The sequence below is a fragment of the Arachis hypogaea genome, chromosome 19 (assembly GCF_003086295.3).
Source record: "Arachis hypogaea cultivar Tifrunner chromosome 19, arahy.Tifrunner.gnm2.J5K5, whole genome shotgun sequence".
Classification (NCBI taxonomy): domain Eukaryota; kingdom Viridiplantae; phylum Streptophyta; class Magnoliopsida; order Fabales; family Fabaceae; genus Arachis; species Arachis hypogaea.
This window is the reverse complement of record NC_092054.1, coordinates 106,278,043-106,300,641: the sequence shown is the minus strand read 5'-3', so window position 1 is coordinate 106,300,641 and position 22,599 is coordinate 106,278,043. Positions and strand designations below refer to the sequence as shown.

General features: G+C 40.8%; 1 non-coding gene across 1 annotated transcript; it reads right to left on the bottom strand.

Annotated features, from left to right (window-relative positions):
* Nucleotides 1-20,129: 20,129 nt before the first annotated feature.
* On the bottom strand, nt 20,130-20,233 carry LOC112780266 (small nucleolar RNA R71). Its single transcript, XR_003191114.1, has one exon. It is a non-coding gene; the product is annotated as a small nucleolar RNA R71 (small nucleolar RNA).
* Between the last annotated feature and the right edge of the window lie 2,366 nt (nt 20,234-22,599).

Below are 22,599 nucleotides of genomic sequence, written 5' to 3'. Positions count from 1 at the left end.
AATGCCCTTTGGCTTGTGCAATGCACCAGCTACTTTCCAAAGGTGCATGATGAGTCTTTTCTTTGACTTTATTGAAGACTGTATGGAGGTTTTTATGGATGATTTTAGCATTTATGGTGATTCATTTAACCTTTGCTTAGATAGTTTATCTAGAGTATTAGATAGATGTGTCAGTACAAACCTTGTATTGAATTTTGAAAAATGTCACTTTATGGTAAAACAAGGGATTGTACTAGGACATGTTGTGTCTAATACTGGCATTTCTGTAGATCCAACAAAGGTGGATGTTATTTCTAGTTTACCTTACCCCTCCTCTGTGAGGGAAGTCCGTTCGTTCCTTGGCCATGCAGGTTTTTACCGGAGATTCATTAAGGACTTTAGTAAGGTAGCACTACCCTTATCAAGACTACTACGGAAAGATATTGAGTTCGAGTTCAGTGAGGATTGCAAACAAGCATTTGATAAGCTAAAGACCGCACTGACTCAAGCTCCAATTGTGAGAGGACCAGACTAGAGCCAGCCATTTGAAATCATGTGCGATGCTTCCAACCATGCAGTAGGAGCAGCACTGGCTCAGCGTGAAGGTAAGGACCCTTTTGTAATTGCTTACGCATCTAAGACTTTAGACGCTACTCAGTCTAATTACACTACTACTGAGAAAGAGCTTCTGGCTATTGTTTTTGCTCTGGATAAATTCCGAGCCTATTTACTTGGTACCAAAGTAGTAGTGTACTCAGACCACGCAGCTCTAAAGTATTTATTAGCTAAAAAGGAGTCCAAACCAAGGCTTATACGTTGGATACTTCTACTACAAGAATTTGATTTAGAAATTAAAGATAGGAGTGGTAACCAAAATCTAGTGGCAGACCACTTGAGTCACCTTGAGCATATTAAGGATACCGCCACTCCTATAAATGATAATTTCCCATTTGATAACCTACAAGCAGTATCTGAAGTAGTCCCTTGGTATGCACCTGTAGCTAATTATCTAGTTAGCCGCACCTTTCCTCCAAGCATTACTAAGCATAAAAGAAACAAGCTGAAAAGCGAGTCCAAATATTATATATGGGATGACCCATATTATGGAGACGTGGTGCTGACTAGGTAATTAGACGGTGTGTGCCTCAATCAGAATTCCAGTCCATTTTAGAGGCCTGCCACTCATCTGATAGTGGAGGACCTTTTGGCCCTCAAAGAACAGCTAGAAAAATTTTAGACTGTGGATTCTGGTGGCCTACTCTTTTTAAAGATGCTGCTGAATTTTGTAAATCTTGTTCCCCATGCCAAAGGTTTGGTAATATATCCAAAAGGGATGAGATGCCTCAACAGATTATGCTTTTCTGTGAAATTTTTGATGTTTGGGGCATTGACTTCATGGGTCCATTTCCAAATTTTAATGGTTATTTTTATATATTGTTAGCTGTAGATTACGTTTCTAAATGGGTGGAAGCAATTCCTACCCGCACTGATGATGTTAACACTGTTGTTTCCTTTGTTAGAAACCATATTATTTGTCGCTTTGGATCACCACGAGCAATCGTGAGCGATTAAGGCACCCATTTTTGTAACAGGAAACTAACAGGATTACTGAAGAAGCATGGGATAATTCATAAAGTAGCAACAGCCTACCACCCTCAGACTAATGGACAAGCCGAGGTGTCAAACAGAGAGATAAAGCATATATTGCAGAAGATAGTCAAACCTCATAGAAGAGACTGGAGCACTAGGCTACAAGATGCACTCTGGGCATACAGAACTGCATACAAGACACCCATTGGGATGAGCCCCTTCCGCTTAGATTATGGAAAAGCCTGTCACCTCCCAGTTGAAGTAGAGCACAAAGCCTTTTGGGCAGTAAAGGAGTGCAACATGGGATTTGAGAAAGTCGGAGCTGAAAGGAAGTTGCAACTGCAAGAATTGGAAAGCCTTCGCCTAGAAGCTTATGAGAACTCGAGGCTGTACAAGGAAAAGATGAAGGCTATGCATGATAAGCACATCAAGAGGAGAGAGTTCCAACCTGGGGACTTAGTCCTCCTTTACAACTCTAGACTGAGGCTCATGCCAGGCAAGTTGAGATCAAAATAGGAAGGTCCATATAGAGTAGAGAAGGCTGAGCCATACGGAGTTTTCCACCTGAGTCAACCTTCAAGATCTGAATTCATCAAAGTTAATGGACATCGCTTAAAGCTACATCATGGTGAGAAGGTGACGAAAAACAAGGAGTTAGAAATCTTCCTCTTGGAGGATCCACCCACAGCAGAAGACTAAGCTAGTGGAGCGTCCAACTTAAGAACGTTAAAGCAAAGTGCTGGGTGAGAGACAACCCACCATGGTATGATCGTTCCTTTCTTTCTTCTTAGTTTTATTTTTCAATAACTCTTCTCTTTATTAGCACATTTAGTTTGCATCTTCATTTGCACAATTGCATATAAAAAAAAGGGGGCACGCGACGTGACAGCGTCGCCGATGCGTCCACGTCGCAGGTGAGTAAGAAAGAAAATAAATCGAACAGAAAGTCACGCGGGAGCGTGGCTGGAGGCATGCCTTTGGCACAAATTGGCCCACGCGACTGCGTCATTGATGCGTCCGCGTCACATGGGAACAATGCCTTCCATGCGTCTGCGTCACCCACGCGGACGCGTGACCTGAAAATCGACATAAGACAGGGTGCATGACCGAAAGTTGTGCTGGAGTGAGGATGGACTGGCGCTAGACGCAAAAGCCTTACCACGTGAATGCGTGCCCCACGCATCCGCGTCCTATCCCAATATTGGCCACCCACGCGATCGCGTCCACCACGCGAACGCGTCACCCTGGAATTCGGCAAAACTAAGTTTCGAACAGAGAGTTGTGCGAGCACGAGGCTGCCCTCGCGCCAGTAGCACAAAACGAGTCACGAGTCCGCGTGATCGACGCGACCGCGTCGATTTATATGAGCGCAATCCGCGCGAACGCGTACCCCACGCGTCCGCATTGCTTGCGCTGCATAGCTTAAACTAATCTGCAAAAATATCTTATCTTTCTTTTTCCTAATTCCTACTTTTTCTTTTCCCTCCTTATTTCTTTCTTCCCCTTTCTTCCTTCTTCCTTCTTTCTCACTTTCTACTTTCTCTCTCCCTCACCACCATTACCAAGGTTTTTCTTTTCTTCTTCCCTCCTTACTTTTCCTTCTTCCTTTTATTTTATGTTTTCTTCTCCTTTTCTTTTTCTTTTTACTTGCATTATCCATGTTTTCTTTTTCTTTCTTTTTCTTTTAATTGGTGTTGGAAATTTATTAGGGTCATTGTTTCTTATTATATGCTTGTGGATTGTTGCAAAATTGTTTGGCAATTATATATTAATTTTTAGGGGTTGCTTGCATGTTCAATTCTATACTTTCAATAGCTTATTCACCATGCATGCTATGTGTTTGTGAAAACGCCCGTATGGCATTGTGCACTATTTTTAGATTTCTTTTAATCTACTACTCTATATGCTTACTTTTCACAAAACCCTTTTTTATATTTTATTAGTTAAATATAATTGTTAATACAAACAGATTGTTAGTATGACAGACTTGGTAATCTAACTTAGACATTGAATGCTTGATCTATGCTACTCATGCCTTTGCCGGCATGCCAATAAATACCTTGCATTAACTTGTCCCTATATGCACTTGCTATATTTCCATTGATGATTTTCCAAATGTAGTCATGACCATGTGTTAACATCATTCATATTTTAATGTGCATTAATTACCACCTTTCCCATTCTCTTCTTTGCTCCGAACCTTGACATTTTAACATACTTTCTCTTTTCTTTCTTTCAGGATGGCCACCAAGAAAGGCAAGGAGAAAGCTACTCCTAAATCAACAGCAGCAAGAAGAGGAACAAAAAGAGCATTAGGGGCAGAGCCATCTTCAACTGCAGTTAAGCCCTCAACAAAAAGAATTAAGAGGATTATCAAGGTTGATGAAAAAGAGAAAGCCTTCCCAGCAAAGGACACTGCGCGATTTTCCAATCGCTACTGTGAGCAGATGTTCCCCATCCTGGCAGAAAGGAGTTACAACGACGAATACCTTCTTATCCTCCCGACCCGTATTGCTGAATTTGTTGAGCCGCAAATTGAACGAAGACAATGGGGTTTCCTACAGAGACAGCCACGGCAGATTAATCTTTTCTGGGTAGTCGAGTAATTTCCACCTACCAACCCTGCAGTCTGTCTATGTCCGTCAGAAGCAAGTCCCCATTACAGAAGAGGCCATTCAGCGAGCTTTAGATCTTCCCCCTACTCCAGAAGGACTGGACGCATTTCAAGAGGCCGCACTCAAGCGCCAGATGTACCAATTTGACTGGGACGTTGTTCTCAGAATTATCGCACTACCTGGCAGCAGATGGATCTACGGATAGCATCTTTCCCGTCCTAAGGGAATATTGGCTTCTGCACTTACCTTGGAAGCTCGCGTGTGGGCACAGATTATGTCCCATTACGTCTTTTCGAGCACCTACGAGTCCTCCTTCACTGTAGACATGGTCGTTCTACTATGGTGCATCCTTACAGACCAGCCTCTGAACCTACCAAGACACATCCGGAATGCTATGGGACACGTACAAATTACGGGCAACTTACCTTTTCCCGCCTTGGTTTCAGATCTCGTCTCAGCAGCCGAAGTCTCCTACAGAGCTAGAGACACCAAAGCCATGCTCCCACGGGATGATCAGTACGTCCCTAACGGGAAATATATTAAACTTCCAGCAGCCACTACAAGCCAACCTACTGAACCGGCTGAAGACATTCCTCCTTCAACACCACAAAAACCTAAAACAACCCAACTACTCCATCAGATACTTGTGAGGTTGGATCGCAGGAACACAAAGCAAAGCTAAGAGAGCGCCATAACAAGCGCCGATTCACATACCTCAAGGAGCTACTTAAAGGAAAATACAGAGACTCAGACACCCCGGACTCCACTTTATTCACCAGCACAGGGAGCCATGACAGTCCCGATTGTGGAGATACTGCTACCAGCCCACCTTTGTTCCTGACAGATGGCACCGAGGACGGTGCAAAGCCTTAAGTGTGGGGAGGTCGGTCAGTACCTGACTTTCGGAGGTAATTTCTCTTCCCTAATGCCAATAAAATATGATATTTAGTTAGTTTTTCTTTTGTAGAATAGGATAAATTGCATAGTAATAGATTAGTTGCATGCATGTTCTACTTGATTGAAAAGATAAAAAAAGTTTCTTCTAAAACTCTATTTTTAGAACAAAATTTCACTAATTTTAATAAAAACTTTTATGTTAAATTTGCTTGAAGTTGTATTTAGAACATGGTTTTTGAGCTAAAGAACACACAACCTGTGAGACTCTCAGCCTAAACACATGGTTACATTATTTAACCATAAATATTTTATTCTTGTGTGTTTACTCCTCTATGATTGTAATCTATATTTTGTTTCAACCTTTATGTCCAATGTTTAATATATTTATATGCTTGCATATGATTGAGGCCATTATTTGTTTAGCTTACTTATACAAATTAAGCCTACCCCTTAAGTTACCTTTGTTAGCCACTCTGAGCCTTTAAATCCCATTTGTTCTTTATTTTACCACATCACTAGCCTTAAGCGGAAAAACAATTATATATCCCAATTGAATCTTTGGTTAGCTTAAGATAGAATTGTGTGTTAATTGAGTATGGAAAGATTGTGGGAACAAAAGATAATAAGGGAATGTGTCATGATAATATAATGGGAATTTAGGTACCTACTCATTTGAAACTATAAAAGAAAAATTTAATAATTCTATGTGCATTGATAAGCTGTGTTTAATTAAAAAAAATCCAAAAAAAATATTCAATAAATAAATAAGGGGACAAAATTACCCCAATGCTAAGTTAAAATTCAAGGATCAATGCATATTTGATAAAATTAAAATAAAAGTTGATACATGAGTAAGGAATATGAAAGGGAAATTTTGGGTAACTAGGTGTGAAATTTAAGTTATATAGAATGTATAAATGTGTGTTAGGTGAAAGCCTGGGTTAATTAAAGATTCAATTTATAAGCTTACTTAGCCATATATATGCCCTAACCCCTACCTTGGCCCCATTACAACCTTGGAAAGACCTCATGATGTTTGCATTGGTATATTAAATGTTGTTGATTGGTTAGGTGAAGAACAAAAACTAGAAAGCATGATTAGGAAAGGATAGAGTGATTACCCTATACACTAGAGAGACTAGAGTGTACATACAACATCAGTGAGGGTTCAATGCTTAAATTCTATGTTCCCTGCTTTCATGAGCTACCTTCTTGCATTTTTATCTATTGTTACTGTATAAAAATTGAATTAGTGGAATTTGATTTGTGATTGTCTTGAAGAGCTTATTTACTTTTAACCAAGTGGACAAGAATCATATAGTTGCATTCACATATATAGGTTGCATTGCATTGCATAAGTTTTACATGTTCCTGCTCATTTATTTTATCTCCTTCAACTAAGCATGAGGACATGCTAATGTCTAAGTGTGGGGAGGTTGGTAAACCATTATTTTATGGTTTATATTGTGTTTAATTGTGTGGTTTTATCGAATTTTTACCCACTTATTCATTAATTTAGCATGTATTTACAATTCCTTTCCCAAAATTACTCCATGGTTGAAAACTGCTTCCTAGAGACTTTTAATTATGTATTTTAATTCTCCTTTATTTCATTCGATGCCGTGATCTGTGTGTTAAGTGTTTCAGGCTTTATAGGGCATGAATGACTTGGAGATTGGAAAGGAGGCTTGCAAAAATGGAAGGAACACAAGAAATGGAGGAGATGACTAGCGAGAAGTGACGCGGACGCATGGCTCACGTGACCGCGCGAAATAGAGGAAATTGCAGTGGCGCGCTCGCATGCCTGACGCGAACGCATGGATTGGAAACTGCACAAGTGACGCGAATGCGTGGACGACGTGCACGCGTGGCAAGGCAAAACGCTGGATGACGCGATCGCGTGACATGCACGATCTGCAGAATCTACAAAATTCGCTGGGGGCAATTTTGGGCCCTGTTTTGACCCAGTTTTCGGCCCAGAAAAGCAGATTATAGCCAGGGAACATGCAGAGACCAAAACAACATTCATTCCGCATAATTTTAGTTTTTAGATATGATTTTACTCCTCGTCTAGGTTTTCTCTCTACATATTCATAGTTCTTAGGATTTTGATTTTATTGCTTTTTGGATTGGGATATTGAGAAGAGTTATTACCTCCACCAAGACTTCATCATTCTAGTTTGTTTTCCTTACTTGTCTCTTACTCTTCCATGTCCTCAATTTATTCAGAGTTACTATTGGATTATTTTTAGAATTTATTAATACAAGAATTATTTTTATTTTTAATTGCTTTCTTTGATTATTATTATTTATCATATCTCTCTTTATTTCTCTTCCTTATTTTGTGAAATTTACATTCATAATGAGCGAGTAGTTCCATAACTTGATTGGGAGATGATTGAAAGGAGAACCTTGAGTTGGAACACTCAAGAGAAAAATTGTAATTGGGTTTATTGTTGGATTGCCCTCTAGTCAATGACACTAGTCCTTCCCAAGGGAGAGGATTAGGACTTGTGAATAGAGATTGCCTTCCAACTTGCTTGACTTTCCTCTACCTAGTAAAGGATAACTAAGCAAAACAACCTTCAATTATCATTTTGATCTTGGGAGAACTCCATCAAGGATAAGGTTTCCAACTAATCTACTCCCGGTCAAGGTTCTTATTTAAATTACATAAATTCTCTGATTTAATTTCCTGTTTATCAATTCAAACCATTTTAGAAAATATCTGATTAATAAAATAGCACACCTTTCTGCAACTCCTTAGGAGACGACCTGGGATTCATACTCCCGGTATTTTAATTCTAATTTTGTGACAACCCCTTCTAAATTGATAAGCGGATTTTTGGTTGGTTAAGAACTATACTTGCGACGCATCTCTTATAATAATTTCTTAACTCGCCAATTTTCGCCACGTCAGTGAGCACCCCTTCTTGAAGTTGAACGCCAATGACATTCCTCTTTGGGCGTGCAACGTCATTAGAGGTGTCTTGGACAGCAGTCTGGTTATCCTCTGTCAGCTTTACTTCTCCTGGTCTCCTATTATTCTGAGGTTGGGTATTCAATGTTTTCCCACTCCTCAGTTGGATCGCCTAACATTCATCTTTTATTTGCTTAGATAATTGCTGCCTAGTCTGATTCAGCTGTGCTTCTACATTCCTATTAGAAGACTAAGTTTTTGCAAAGCCTCTTGCAATTCCAGTAACTGCTATGCAAGGGCATGTAACGGTTGCGTCAATGGTCCATTTTGTTTAGGAGGGTTAGATTCAGTAGATATTGCCTTAACCTCTCCTTTTATGGAAGTCTCATCAACCGATTATAGATGATGGTTCATGGCAACTGTCTCAATAAGTTCGTGAGCCTCTCCAATTGTTTTTCTCATATGTATAGAACCACCAGCAGAGTGGTCTAAAGACATCCTAGCCATGTCTGTGAGGCCATAATAAAAGATGTCTACTTGCACCCATTCTGAAAATATTTCAGTGGGGCATTTTCGTAGCATTCTTCTATACCTCCCCCAGGCATCATGAAGAGATTCATTATTCTCTTGCTTGAAGCCTTGGATGTCCAGCCTTAACTGGGTCAACTTCCTTGGAGGAAAGTATTGATTCAGAAACATGTCTACTAGTTGCTTCCATGATTTCAAGCTAGATTTGGGTTGGTGATGACTTGCATCATCTACCTCTTTCTCTTAACTAAAAGGACCATAGAATTAGCAATTTCTCATTCTATTGATGCAATTATTTGAACTAAATGATGAATTTTATGGCACATTGGTTTGAAAGGGATCTTGTCTGAATTTCAGGTGAAAATAACATCAAAAGAGGAAGGAAGCAAGAATGAGGAGCTAGGCGTGTATGCTGGGTGTGCCACTTGATGCAAATGCCAACAAATTGAATGGGCATGGCACGCCAGCTAGCAAGTCCAAAGGAGAGTCCGTGAAGCTTTCAATGGGCGTGGCATGCCAAGGCCAGGCGGGGCACGCCAAGGAGATGAAGCATAATGGGCGTGGCACGCCAACTGTAAACTCCAGAGAAGGGACACCAAGTTTTACTATGGGCGTGGCACGCTAGGGCCAGGCATGGCATGCTAACTATATATTCTAGAGGAGTATTCTTGAAGACCCACAAGGGGCGTGGCACGCCAGGCTAGGCGTGGCACGCCAACCCCATCATCTATAAGGGGCGTGGCACGCCAAATCGACGGCGTGGCATGCCCGTTCAACTAAGCAGAGGGGAGTGGAAGGTTCAACACAATGGGCGTGCCACTTGATGTTTGGGGCATGGCACGACAACCTTGTTCATATCTTGGGCGTGCCACTTGAGTTCTAGGCGTGGCACGCCAAGTTTGAAGAGATCAACACCATTATGGGCGTGCCACTTGAGATCGAAGGCGTGGGACGCTAGTTCAACCAACCAGAGAGGATAAGTGTGGCTCCAACAAGGGCGTGGCACACTAGACCTGGGCGTGGCATTCCAATACAAGTTTCCAAAAAAGAGAGAATGAAGAATCCTCGAACGTGTGCCTCTTGAGACTCTAGGCGTGGCACGCTAAGGCAAAATGACTAGGGACGTGCCATTTGAAGACTTGGTCGTGGCACACCAAATTTTTTCGCACCATGGGCATGGCACGCCAGTTTACTAGACTAGAAGGGTTCATTCCTGCATTTCAATGGGTGTGGCATGCCAGACCTGGGCGTGGCACGCCAGTTCTACTTTCCAGAGAAGATCATGAAGGATTTATTGAGTGCGTTGCACGACAGACTTAGGCGTGGCATGCTAGTCAAGTCTCCAGAGAGGAAGAAGAGAGAAGCCACAATGGGCATGCCACTTGAGCTCAAATGTGTGGCACGCCAAGCTAGCTGCAAGAAAGGAAGTGTTCCACTTGGAAACCAAGCGTGGCACGCCAGGCACATGGTTAATTTTAATGAGTTTTTCTTTCATTTTCAATTTTAATTTTCTTTTCCTTTTATTATTTTTCATTTTCTAGTTATAGGAGTAGAATAAATACCCCCTGGGAGTATTGAAAAAGTGGTTGATCAGTTGGTTAGTGGGATTGGCAAGTAGTAATTTTTGCATCACTTCATATTCCTCCATCTCTTGTACTTTTCTCCAAGCTATGAGTAGCTAAACTCCCTCTCATTGGGAGAGGGAGCTCTATTGTACTTGATGGATTAATGATAGTGAATTTATTCTTCTCTTCATCTTCGCTTTGATTTGGTAGAAGGAATTTCATTTCTCAAGTCTAGTGTTCAATCATCTTGGAAAAGAGGTTGAATGCAATTTGGGTTTCATAGGAACCTTGAAAAAGGAAACATGGAACCATGCTTGAAATTCCTTCTCACGCTTGAGTAGATCTGGGTTTTGGTATTGGATATGGTGACATGAAATCCACCCACCATTTGGATCTATGAGGATGTGTGGTATAATCAGGGACCAAGCTTATCTCTCTTCATGAGCAATTAGACCAAAGAATTAGCTGATTATCAAGATTTGAGAGATTGAATCACCAAAGAATTAGGGTTCAATCAATCATGATTGCCAAGAGGTCAATGAGTTGCATGATTGAAGAAGAGATGATCTAGATTTGATCCAAAAAGAGCAACATCTCCTAATCCCAATGAATTTCCCATATTCTTATCTTTCCTATTCTTGATAGCTTTGTTTACTTTCTGCCATTACCCATTCCCCATTTACAATTCAGTTATTTATGTTCCAGCACTTTACATTCTTGTCATTTAATTCTCTGTAATTTATAGCTTTCCTTTATCTTTAAGTCATTTACATTTCTGCTATTTAGAATTCTACACTCAACAATTCTTATTAATTAGCTTGACTAATTCACCCATTAATTAAAGTTGCTCAATATTTCAATCTCTGTCGGATTCGACCTCACTCTACTGTGAGTTATTACTTGACGAGAAATTGGTATACTTGCCAAAGACGGATTCATTATAATTGATATAGTGAATTTTTAGTCCATCAAGTTTATGGCGCCGTTGCCAAGGATTGATTTTGAATTGACAATGATTAAATTGATGGATATTTAGATTAAGCATTTTTATTTACTTTGTTAAGTACTTTAATATCAGTTTCTTATTTTCTTTTTTCTCTTAGCACTTGAGTTTCCAGTTGTTCATTGTATATATTTCCATTCTAGCACACTAATCTATTAACTATTTGATCAATTGCACCAATCAATCTAACTATAAATCTTAATAAGAGTGATCCCTTCACTTGCCTTTTGCTTGTTTATTTGCTGAATGTATGACAGGTAGAAGAGGAGAAACTTCAACCTCTTTTGGTAGTGAACCTGAGAGGACCCTCCTTCGACTATGGAGGGAAGCAAGAGGTAAAGGAATAATTGGGGAGGAAGCATTGGAGGAAGATCTAGATGTTACTATGGAGTAGGAAGTACATAATCATGTTGGAGAAGGTGCTGGTAACCATGTTGGGCAGGAGAGAAGAGTTCTAGGCTCTTACATCAACCCAAACCCAGGAAATTACAGAAGCAGCATCCTAAAACCAGCCATTCATGCTAATAACTTTGAGTTAAAACCTCAACTCATCACCCTTGTTCAAAATAACTGCTCATTTGGAGGAAATGCCCAAGAAGATCCAAATCAACATCTAACCACATTCTTGAGAATCCGTGACACAGTGAAGGCTAATGGTGTTCATTTGGACACCTATAAACTGCTTTTGTTCCGCTTCTTTCTCAGGGATAAAGCATCTAAGCGGTTGGAATCATTTCTAAATGAGAGTTTGACAACTTGGGATGATGTTGTAAACAAGTTCTTAGCAAAATTCTACCCTCCCCAAAGGGTTAACAAGTTGAGAGCTGAGGTACAAACCTTTAGACAATAAGATGGGAAAACTCTCTATGAAGCTTGGGAGAGATACAAAGAGTTGACAAGAAAATGTCCCCCAGATATGTTCAATGAGTGGGTCCAGCTGCACATTTTCTATGAAGGATTGTCTCAAGAGTCAAAGAAGGCTCTAGACCACTCTTCAGGAGGTTCTCTCAATAACAAGACAATTGAAGAGGCCACAGACATCATAGAAACTGTGGCTAATAATGAGTATTTCTATGCCTTTGATAGAAACTCAAGAAGGGGAGTAATGGAGCTAAACCAGATGGATGCTCTGCTGGCTTAAAATAAGGTGATCACAACTCAACTAGCTGCTCTAACCAAGCAAATGGAGAAGAACCAAGTTTCAGCCATCAATTGGATGCCAGGGCATTTTGGCCAGTTTCACTGACCTTTTCTTTACTGTTTTTAGGGTAGTTTCATGCATTTCCTTAGAAAATAAGCTAGTTTTAGGTAGATATTCACGTACATCTTGATTTAAGCATACATTGTGCACTTTACATGATTTGATGAGGATTTTGCATGAATTTTATGACAAATTTGATGTTGCATTTCCCATGACTTGGACCAGAACTTTGATGCACTTGATTGCTTGATTTCAGGACAAAGGAAGCAAAGAAGAACCACATTAGTGGCTACGTTAGTTACACTAACGTGGGCACTAACGTGGAATGGGAGTAACTTGCAAAGTTAATGAGAAAAGAAATCTCCAATAACGCTCTCGAAGCCATCATTGCCCACGTTAAGAGTCACGTTAACTAAGTTAACGTGAACTCTAACGTGGAAGAAAGGAAAGGGAGCGAACGTTAGTGACACTTAACATTATCACTAACGTTGGACCAAGCTCATAAGTGGCCACGTTAAGAGCCACGTTAACTTAGTTAACGTGGCCTCTAACGTTTAGAAGTAAAGGGGAAGCCAACGTTAGTGACATTCAACTTTGTCACTAACGTTGGCCAAGTCACAATAAACCACGTTGGGATTAACCCACACAAGCCCCAATAAGCCAGGTTAACTCCCACGTTAACCTAGTTAACGTGGAAGCTAACGTGAAGAAGGAAGTTGATCGCCAACGTTAGTAACACCTAACATTGTCACTAACGTTGGAGGGAGCCCACACAAGCCACAATGAGGCACGTTAACTCCCACGTTAACTTAGTTAACGTGGAAGCTAACGTGAGGAGGAAAGATGATGAGCCAACGTTAGTGACATTCACCTTTGTCACTAACGTTGGAGATGGCTAGCACAGCCACGTTAGAGGCTACGTTAACCTAGTTAACGTGGACTCTAACGTGAGAGCTAAGGGCACATTAGAACATTAGTGACAAAGATAAGTGTCACTAACGTTCTCGAAGGTTGGCAAGCCTACGTTAAAAGAGCCACGTTAACTAAGTTAACGTGGACTCTAACGTAAGGAAGGGGGAGACTTCTCAACGTCACTGAGAAAGGTGAGTCCCAATAACGTGTGCGAAAGACATAGAGGCAACGTTAGTGGCAACGTTTGTGCCACTAACGTTGAAGTGAACGTGGCTCTTACTTTGGTGAGGAACGTTAGTAAAAAAGGTAATTGTCACTAACGTTCTCGAACCCATATTTTCACTGAACGTTAACACCACTAACGTCCTGAGCTAAAGTCTCTGCCCACTTCACACTTTCTCTCTGCAAGTAAAGCCAAGCCCAATGAAGAAGATAACTGCTTCAAACTCAAGATCCAAAGGTCCATACCCAAGACTTGAAGAGCTAACTAGAAGATCAGAAGAGTAGTATATATAGGAGTAGCTTTGAATTGAAAAGGAGAGCTGGAAATTATAGGGAGCCTCTTGGCATAGAACTACTCTCTGTATTTTACTTTCTCTGCACTTCTAGTTTCATAATGTATTCTTCATCTTTGTTTTTATTTTTTCCAGAGCTATGAACAACTAAACCCCTGTCATTGGGTTAGGGAGCTCTGTTGTAATTTGATGGATCAATACTAGTTTCATTATTCTTATTCTATCTTTTCTCTTGATTTTACTTGAAAGCTTTTGATCTTCATCCAATTGGGTAGTTATCTTGGAAAAGAAGCTATTTAAACTTGGATCTCTTCTGAACCTTGAAAGAGGAATGAAGAGATCATGCTAGAAATGTAATACCCGGTCTAACCGAAATTTAGTAAATAATAAGTTAAATAGGAGCGAATATGGTTGGAAGATTTGGCAATTGGAATTTGATAATTTAAATATGATATTTGGATTCAGTGAATTTTTCCGAGTCGGAAAATATAGTTTTCTGCGTAAAAGTGCGCAGTGGAATTTTGACCGGCAGTACCGGCTGAGATCTGTCTGATACTACAACTGAGGAAATTGATTATGGGTAAATAAGATTAAGAAATGAGGAATTATAATTAGGGAAGGTAGAAATATTTAAAGTGCGATTTAGAGCGCTAATCTTAAAGGTTTTGGCCCAAAATTGGGCCAATGGGCAAAAATAAGTGAACCGGGCCTAAGTGGGCCCAAGACCCAACATATATAAACATTAGTTGTGAGCATTTCAGCTCATTTTACTCTAAAAAGAAGGGTTGGGGCGCTGATTTGAGAAGAGAGAAGAGAAGAGAGAAAACCTAACTCTCTTTGATCTTCAAACCACCATAACTTGAGCTACGGAGCTCCGATTGACGAGCCGTTTGCGGCCACGCATTGCTCTTCTCATCCTCTACAATTCTATCTAAGTTTGGTGGTGAGTATTTCATTCATCTCTGCCCAGGTTTCGAAATTCCCCACTGTTACACGGTTTTGGGTAGTTAGTGTTGAAATCTTGTGATTTTGGGTGTTTAGGGATACTCCAACATGGATTCTAAGTGGGTTCTATTCCTACTTCCTATGGGCTGAGGTAAGAAGTGCTCAAATCCTTGTGATTTGTCATTTTTATGAGCCCTAGGTTGATGTATGTATGTGACATTGGTTATGTTAGTGTATTTGGTGATGTTGGTGCACAATTGGGAGATTGGTATTGCTTGAGGAGCTTTGGTAAGGCTTGGAGCTAAGGTTGGTGAAGAATTCCAAAGAAGAGGCTCAATTGGTTTGGCTACAAGAGGTACGGTTTAAGTTTCATTTAAGTACCGTGTGTTGTGATGAGAATTCCTAGGCTAGATGCCCCTAGGATTAAGTTTGGATTGTGTAAATGGTTGGTGCTAATATGCATAGTTGATATGTAATGTGAATTAATGATTGGGTTGAGAATTGTGACCTTGTATGCTTGGTGTATTGAGAATTTGATGTACTGGGTAATGAGTATTGATTTGTGGTTTATGCATTTAAATTGTGAAAATTGGGCCGGAGGCCGTGAATTTTGGGCCAGAGGCCGGAAAGAGGTAAGAAAGGTAAGTCGATGTGTGCATTGTATGATGGCACAAGTGATTGGATGAATTTCAGATAATGAATATATGAATGATTAGGTTGGTTATTGAATAATAAGGTTTGAGAAGTTGAAGTGTGGAATTTGGTAATTTTGGGTGAAATTATGTAGACGAGGTATGTTTGGTTCGGTTGAGATATATTATGTGATCATATATGTGATTATGATTATTGATGCCTTGATGGTATGATGATGCATTAGAGATATGTATGTTGTGATATATGCTTGGGGAATGATTAAGGTTGATTTGTGGGTGAAATCACGTGATAGTAAGTATGATATTGATTACGTATAATGATGGTTAATTGGAAATGGTATTATTGGAAATTGGGATGAGGAATGATGTATGACATGATATTGTGTTTGTCCTTTAGCCATTTGATTGAGAAGTGTTAAAATGGTTAGATGTGGTTTTGGGAATTTTTGGTAAAGTGTCAATGTGTGAGTTGAGGATGGCTTGATGTGGATTTTGGTACATTTTGATTGATTTCAAAAAGGGTTGAAATTGGCATGTTTTGGTTGATTTTGAAAAGAGTTGAAAATGGCTTGTTTTGAAAATGGCACCTAGTGGTTTTGTATGAAAACATGGTTTTTGGGAATACTTTGACGGGACATAACTTGGACTACGGATCTCTGTTTTGTACCAAATCTATTTAGAAATGAAATTGGATCCGGGATGTCCATGCCGTTTGAAGAACGGGTGAAAAATGATTTAAAATGAGAAAGTTATGTCCGTCGGAAGATTGGGGGTTGAATCTGTAAATTCTGCAGCTTTTAACTTAGAAAATTTTTAGCAGAATGACCCTCCACGCGTAGGCGCACTTGGCGCGTACGCGTCGTTCTTCAAGAAGGCACTATCCACGCGTGCGCGTGGTGTGCGCGGGCGCGTCGATGCGCTGCACCAAATGCCCAGCTATTTTCCTGAGAGTTGTGCCAGAGTTGTGCCAGTTTTGTGCCTGGGGCGCAAGAGCACCCACGCGTACGCGTGGCTGACGCTTGCGCGTCGTTTGGCTATTTTTCAACCCGCGCGTCCGCGCGTATGACGCTTGCGCGTCGATGAGTTTTGTGGCCATCTACGCGTGCGCGTGGAGTGCGCGTATGCGTGGCCCTGTTTTCATGCCAAAGTTGATTTTTGAGTTTTAAAAGCCAAATCTCATACTTCTAAGCCTCCGATCTCACCTCTTATGTATTAAATCATTCTGATATGCCTAGCAATGAGCTAGGGGATGTGGTAACTTGCGAGTGAAGCAAGGGGAAAAGTTATGATCAATGATGATCAAAGATGATTATATGAGATATGGAGGATGACGGTGGAAGTACCGTGTATACCATGAGCCGGAGGGCTATATTTATTAATAAATGGCCTGTTCTTGATTGGACCATGAGCCGGATGGCTGAGTTATTTCCGGGTTACGGCAAAGCCATTATTGTTTATGGCTGAGTATAAATGCATATATGATTAATGAATGAATATGTTAAATGGATAATAATGAAAAAATATTGAAATGTGATGTGCGACCCCGGGTAGTAGGCAGTGGCGTTGTCCACTTGCTCCGGGTGTGAGACAGGAAAGGAGGATTATGATAAACGAGTTTAATTGTGGGGTTTTGAATAAATGTGTATTTGTGATACCTGGGTAGTAGCAAGGGTCGTGGTTCGTCCCGCTTGCTCCGGGTCATTGTCTGAGGATTGATAATAATGAAGGGTGATTATTAATAAATGTTTATTTGTGATACTTGGGTAGTAGCAAGGGTTGTGGTTCGTCCCACTTGCTCCAAGTTAATGTTTGAGATTTGGTAACAATGAATGTTGATAATATGAATTGAGATTGAATGAATATATGTTTGAGATGCCTGGGCAGTAGCAAGGGTTGTGGTTCGTCCCACTTGCTCCGGGCCAATGCTTGAGATACCTGGGTAGTAGCAAGGGTTGTGGTTCGTCCCACTTGCTCCAGGTCAGAGATTGTGATGCCTGGGTAGTAGCGGCAGTAGTGGTGAATCCACTCGCTCCAGGTTGAGCTTTTAGACACCCGCCTGGGTAGTAGCCGCAGTAGTGATTATTTCACTGGCTCTGGGTTGAGCGGGCAGTAGCAAGGGGGTTGTAGCTCAAACCTACTTGCTCCGCAAGGGGTGTTTCTGTCCAATGGTTAGCTACCAGGACATGTCGGGTTGGCTATATAACCGACAGATGATATCATCAGCCATAGGGCAGGCATTCATCATTTGCATATGTTTGAATTGTTTGGGTTTGCCATTTGTCTTGGATTTCTACATCATATATGCCATGTTACCTGACTATATGCTACTTGTTCTACTTGTATCATGTTTGTGTATTACTTGCCTGTATTGCTTGTGTTTGTACAACTGAGAGGCCCCTCATGCTGGTGTCGGTGGGTGTAAGGGCTGTTCTTGATGGGATGAATTGATGATGCGATTGCATGATGATGTATTGATATAGAACTGTTGAGGCAGAACAACTGGTGATGGTTTTGCTTATGATTCTGAGTCTGATTCGTGGAAGAGTCAGCGAGTTGGGAAACATGTGAAACATGAATTGAATTTAGCACTCCCTTATGACAGTTGCCTATTCATGGATTAGCGAGAACCTATGATGAATAATTGGTGAAGAAGTTTAGGATGCTTAGTGAGTTTTTGTTGCAGTACATTGAATTTATTTGGCACTTTTACCGTACTGGGAACCCATGGGCCCGGGGTTCTCATTCCGTATATATCTCTTGTTTTTCAGATACAGGTCCAGGTGCTCAGAAGTGAGTTGTGGGTCGTCTGAGAGACGGCGAAGATCTTTATTTCCTCTACTTTGTGTTTTGATTAGAATCTCTCCACCTTTGTTTTGGAAAGTTTATATTATGTATTGAACTCTTTGAATTTGCCTATAGAGGCTCTCATGTTTCCTTCGGGAGAGATTAGGATATACTGTTGTCAACTAATTTCATAATGTACTCTAGCCGACCTAAACTTCGCGGGTCGCGACTAGTAGCTATTTACTTATGTTATATATATCTATCTGTTATCTATCTCTTAATCTCCTCTACGCCTTGTCCGTATATCGTTTTCGGCTTCACGGTTTATCTTTTGTTGTCGAAACGTGAGAGATACGTCTTCGCAATTTTATTTCTACTCTTTTCAGGCTTCTCGATTAATACTCCTTTCGAAATTACCTATATTTATTTATTAAAAATCCACCTGAGAGTCGTACCACCGTAATATCATTGACTTATGACTCGAGCATAAGGATTTGAATATTAGGGTGTTACAAGAAATACTTTCTCATGCTGGACCAAATTGGGTTTGGATGGATATGTAACTATAATCCTCTCAACACTTAATTTGGGAAATACATGTGGTATAATCAGCGACCATACTTCATCTCTTGTCATGAGCAATTGACCAAGGAATTGGCTATTGATCAAGATTTGAGAGATTGAATTACAAGGAATTGTAATTCGATCACTTAAGATTGCCAAGGAGATCAATGAGTGCATTGATTGAGGAAGAGATGAAAATGAAATTGATCCGGAGAATGCAACATCTCCTGAGCCCAATGAACTCCCCATTTCTGATCTTACCCATTCTCTTTAATTTCTGTCATTTACTTTTATGAGCAATTATCCCATTCCCATTTAAGATTCTGCAATTTACTTTCCGTCATTTACATTCAGCTCTTTATTTCTAGCATTTACTTTTCTGTTATTTACTTTCCCGCCATTTAATTTTCTACAATTCTCAACTCAAATTCTGATTCGCTCAACTAGGACATTCCTCTAGTGAAAGTTGCTTGATCAATCAATCCCTGTGGGATTCGACCTCACTCTATTGTGAGTTTTTACTTGACGACAAATTTGGTACACTTGCCGAAGGAAATTTGTTATGAGACAAGTTTTCCGTGCATCAAGTTATGGCGCCATTGCCGAGGATTGATTGTGCATCAACAATGATTAAATTGGAGGATCACTAGATTGAGCATTTTATTTTTGTTTGATTTAATTTTCTGCTTGAGTAATTTACTTTCAGTTTTAGTTAATTTCTTCGCTTCCCCCTATTTTTTCGTTTTTAGTTATTTACCATTCATTTCACTAACCCACTAATTGTTTGATATATTGCATCACTCACGCTAATAGTAATTCTGACAGAAATACTTTCTGCATCTATTTTCCTTGCTTGTACTTGTTGGTTGTATGACAGGGAGAAGAAGCGGGGCTTCAACTTCCTTTGATTCTGAACCTGAGAAGACCTTCTTGAGATTAAGGAGGGAAGCAAGAGGAAAAAGAGTAGTTGGTGCTGAGGAAGAGGAGGAATACTTTGAACCAAACATGGAAGAAAACATGGAAAACCATCATGAAGAAGAGACTCACAACCATGGCCGAGGAGGTCGAGCAAATCATGCTGGGGAGGATAGAAGAGTTTTAGGCTATTACATCAATCCAAACCCAGGGAACTGTGGAAGTAGCATTCAAAAGCCAACCATCCACGCCAACAATTTTGAACTGAAGCCACAACTCATCACCCTTGTTCAGAACAACTGTTCGTTCGGAGGAGGTGTCCAAGAAGACCCCAATCAACATCTAACCACTTTCTTGAGAATATGTGACACAGTGAAATCTAATGGTGTTCATCCTGACGCCTATAGACTGCTCTTATTTCCATTCTCACTCAAGGATAAGGCAGCCAAGTGGTTGGAGTCTTTCCCGAAGGAGAGCTTGACAACTTGGGAGGATGTGGTGAACAAATTCTTAGCAAGATTCTACCCCTCTCAACGAATCAATAGGCTGAGAGCTGAGGTCCAAACTTTCAGGCAACAAGATGGTGAGACTCTGTATGAAGCATGGGAGAGGTTTAAGGACCTGACAAGGAGGTGTCCACCTGACGTGTTCAACGAATGGGTGCAGCTACACATTTTCTATGAAGGGCTCTCTTATGAGTCAAAGAAGGCCATAGACCATTCATCCGGAGGATCTTTGAACAAGAAGAAGATCATTGAGGAGGCCATAGATGTCATTGAAACTGTAGCAGAGAATGACTACTTCTATGCTTCCGAAAGAGGGAACACTAGAGGAGTGATGGAGCTAAACAATGTAGATGCTCTGCTGGCTCAGAACAAGCTCATTACCAAGCAGCTGGCTGACCTAACCAAGAAGATGGAGAGGAACCAAGTAGCAGCAATCTCCACTTCATCAACAACCCAAGAAGGAGTGAATGAAGAAGCAGATGGAAGTCAGGAGCAAGTCAACTACATTAGGAATTTACCTAGGCAAAACCATGATCCATACTCCAAGACCTACAACCCTGGATGGAGGAATCACCCAAACTTTGGGTGGGGAAATCAACAAGACCAAAGCCTTGATCAAAGATTCCCAAATCCCAACAATGCAAGCTACCAACATTTCACATATAGACCATATCAACACCCCCATAACAACACCTCTCCATATCCACATCAAAACCAAAATAACTTACCTCATCCTTCCACCTCTAATCCCGATCTACAATCATTTGATGACAGACTCTCAAGGATTGAGAATCTACTTGAAGGCATAGGCAAAGAGATTCAAGATAGTAAAGCGTTCTGAGAAGAAGTGATGTCCAATATACAGAATCAGGATGCTGCCATAAAGAAACTTGAGACACAAATTGGCTACTTATTCAAGCAAATTTCCAGCCACAATATTCGCAGCAATACTAGCTCAACACAAAGGGAGGAGTGTCAGGCTATCACCCTTCGGAGTGGAAAGGAACTGAAGGAAACCCCCCAGAAACCACAAGAAAAAGACTCAGATAAAGAGGAAGAAGAGCAGGATGGAGCTCAAGTTCCTAATCTGAGTTCACAAAAAGGGGAAAGAGTACTGAAGCCAGACGTACCAAGAGTCCCATATCCTCAGCAATTAAAGAAGAAGGGGGATGACAACCAGTTTTTGAGATTTTTTGAAATCTTCAAGAAACTACAAATCAACATACCCTTTGCTGAAGGAATAGAACAAATGCCACTCTACGCCAAGTTTTTAAAGGAGCTAATGACTAAGAAGAGAAGCTGGAAGAACAACGAGATTGTGATATTAACCGAAGAATGTAGTGCTATCATTCAGCACAAACTACCCCAGAAATTGAAAGATCTAGGGAGTTTTTAGACCCCTTGTATTATAGGGGAAATCACAGTGGAAAAGGCTCTTTGTGACTTAGGAGCCAGCATCAATTTGATGTCGGTAGCTATGATGAGAAAGATGAAGATTAAGGAGGCTAAACCAACAAAGATGGCCTTACAATTGGCAGACCGATCGTTCAAGTTCCCGCATGGCGTCGTAGAAGATTTGCTGGTGAAAGTGGTAGATTTTATCTTCCCAGCAGACTTTGTAGTGCTGGACATGCAGGAGGAAGCCAAGGCTTCCATCATCCTGGGAAGGCCATTCTTGGCCACTGCTGGAGCTGTCATTGATGTACAAAAAGGAGATCTCACCCTGAGATTACATAATGAAAAGATGACGATCAATGTGTTCAAGGCCATGAGTTACCCACAAGAACAACTAGGGGAATGTATGAGGTTGGACTCACTTGAAGAGGAGGTGCAGGAGAGTTTTGAAGAAGAAGAGTCTGAAGAGCCCGAAAGAATAATAGAGGAAGAGTGTACATCAAGTGAAGAGGTTGCAACAACAGAAATTGGCATACCAGGTGCACCAAAGGAAAAGAACGAAAAGCCAGAAGCAGCTAAACTTGAACTCAAAGCACTGCCACCCACTCTCAAATATGCATACTTAGGAGAAAATAAAAATTACCCAGTGATCATAAGCTCATGCCTCAGCAAAGATCAAGAGGATGAACTGATCAAAGTACTGCGACAGCACAAGGATGCCATTGGTTGGACACTTGCTGACCTGAAGGGGATAAGTTCGGCCATATGCATGCACAAGATACTGCTAGAAGATGATGCCAAACCATCCATTCAATCCCAAAAGAGGTTGAACCCAATCATGAAGGAAGTGGTACAGAAGGAAGTTATGAAGTTATGGCAAGGGGGGGTAATTTACCCAATCTCAGATAGCCCCTGGGTTAGCCCCGTGCATGTCGTCCTAAAAAAGGGAGGAATTACCGTAGTTCCCAATGAGAAGAACGAACTAATTCCTACAAGGACAGTCACAGGATGGCGGATGTGCATAGACTACAGGAAGCTCAACGAGGCTACACGAAAAGATCATTTCCCTCTTCCATTCATGGATCAGATGTTGGAAAGACTTGCAGGGTACG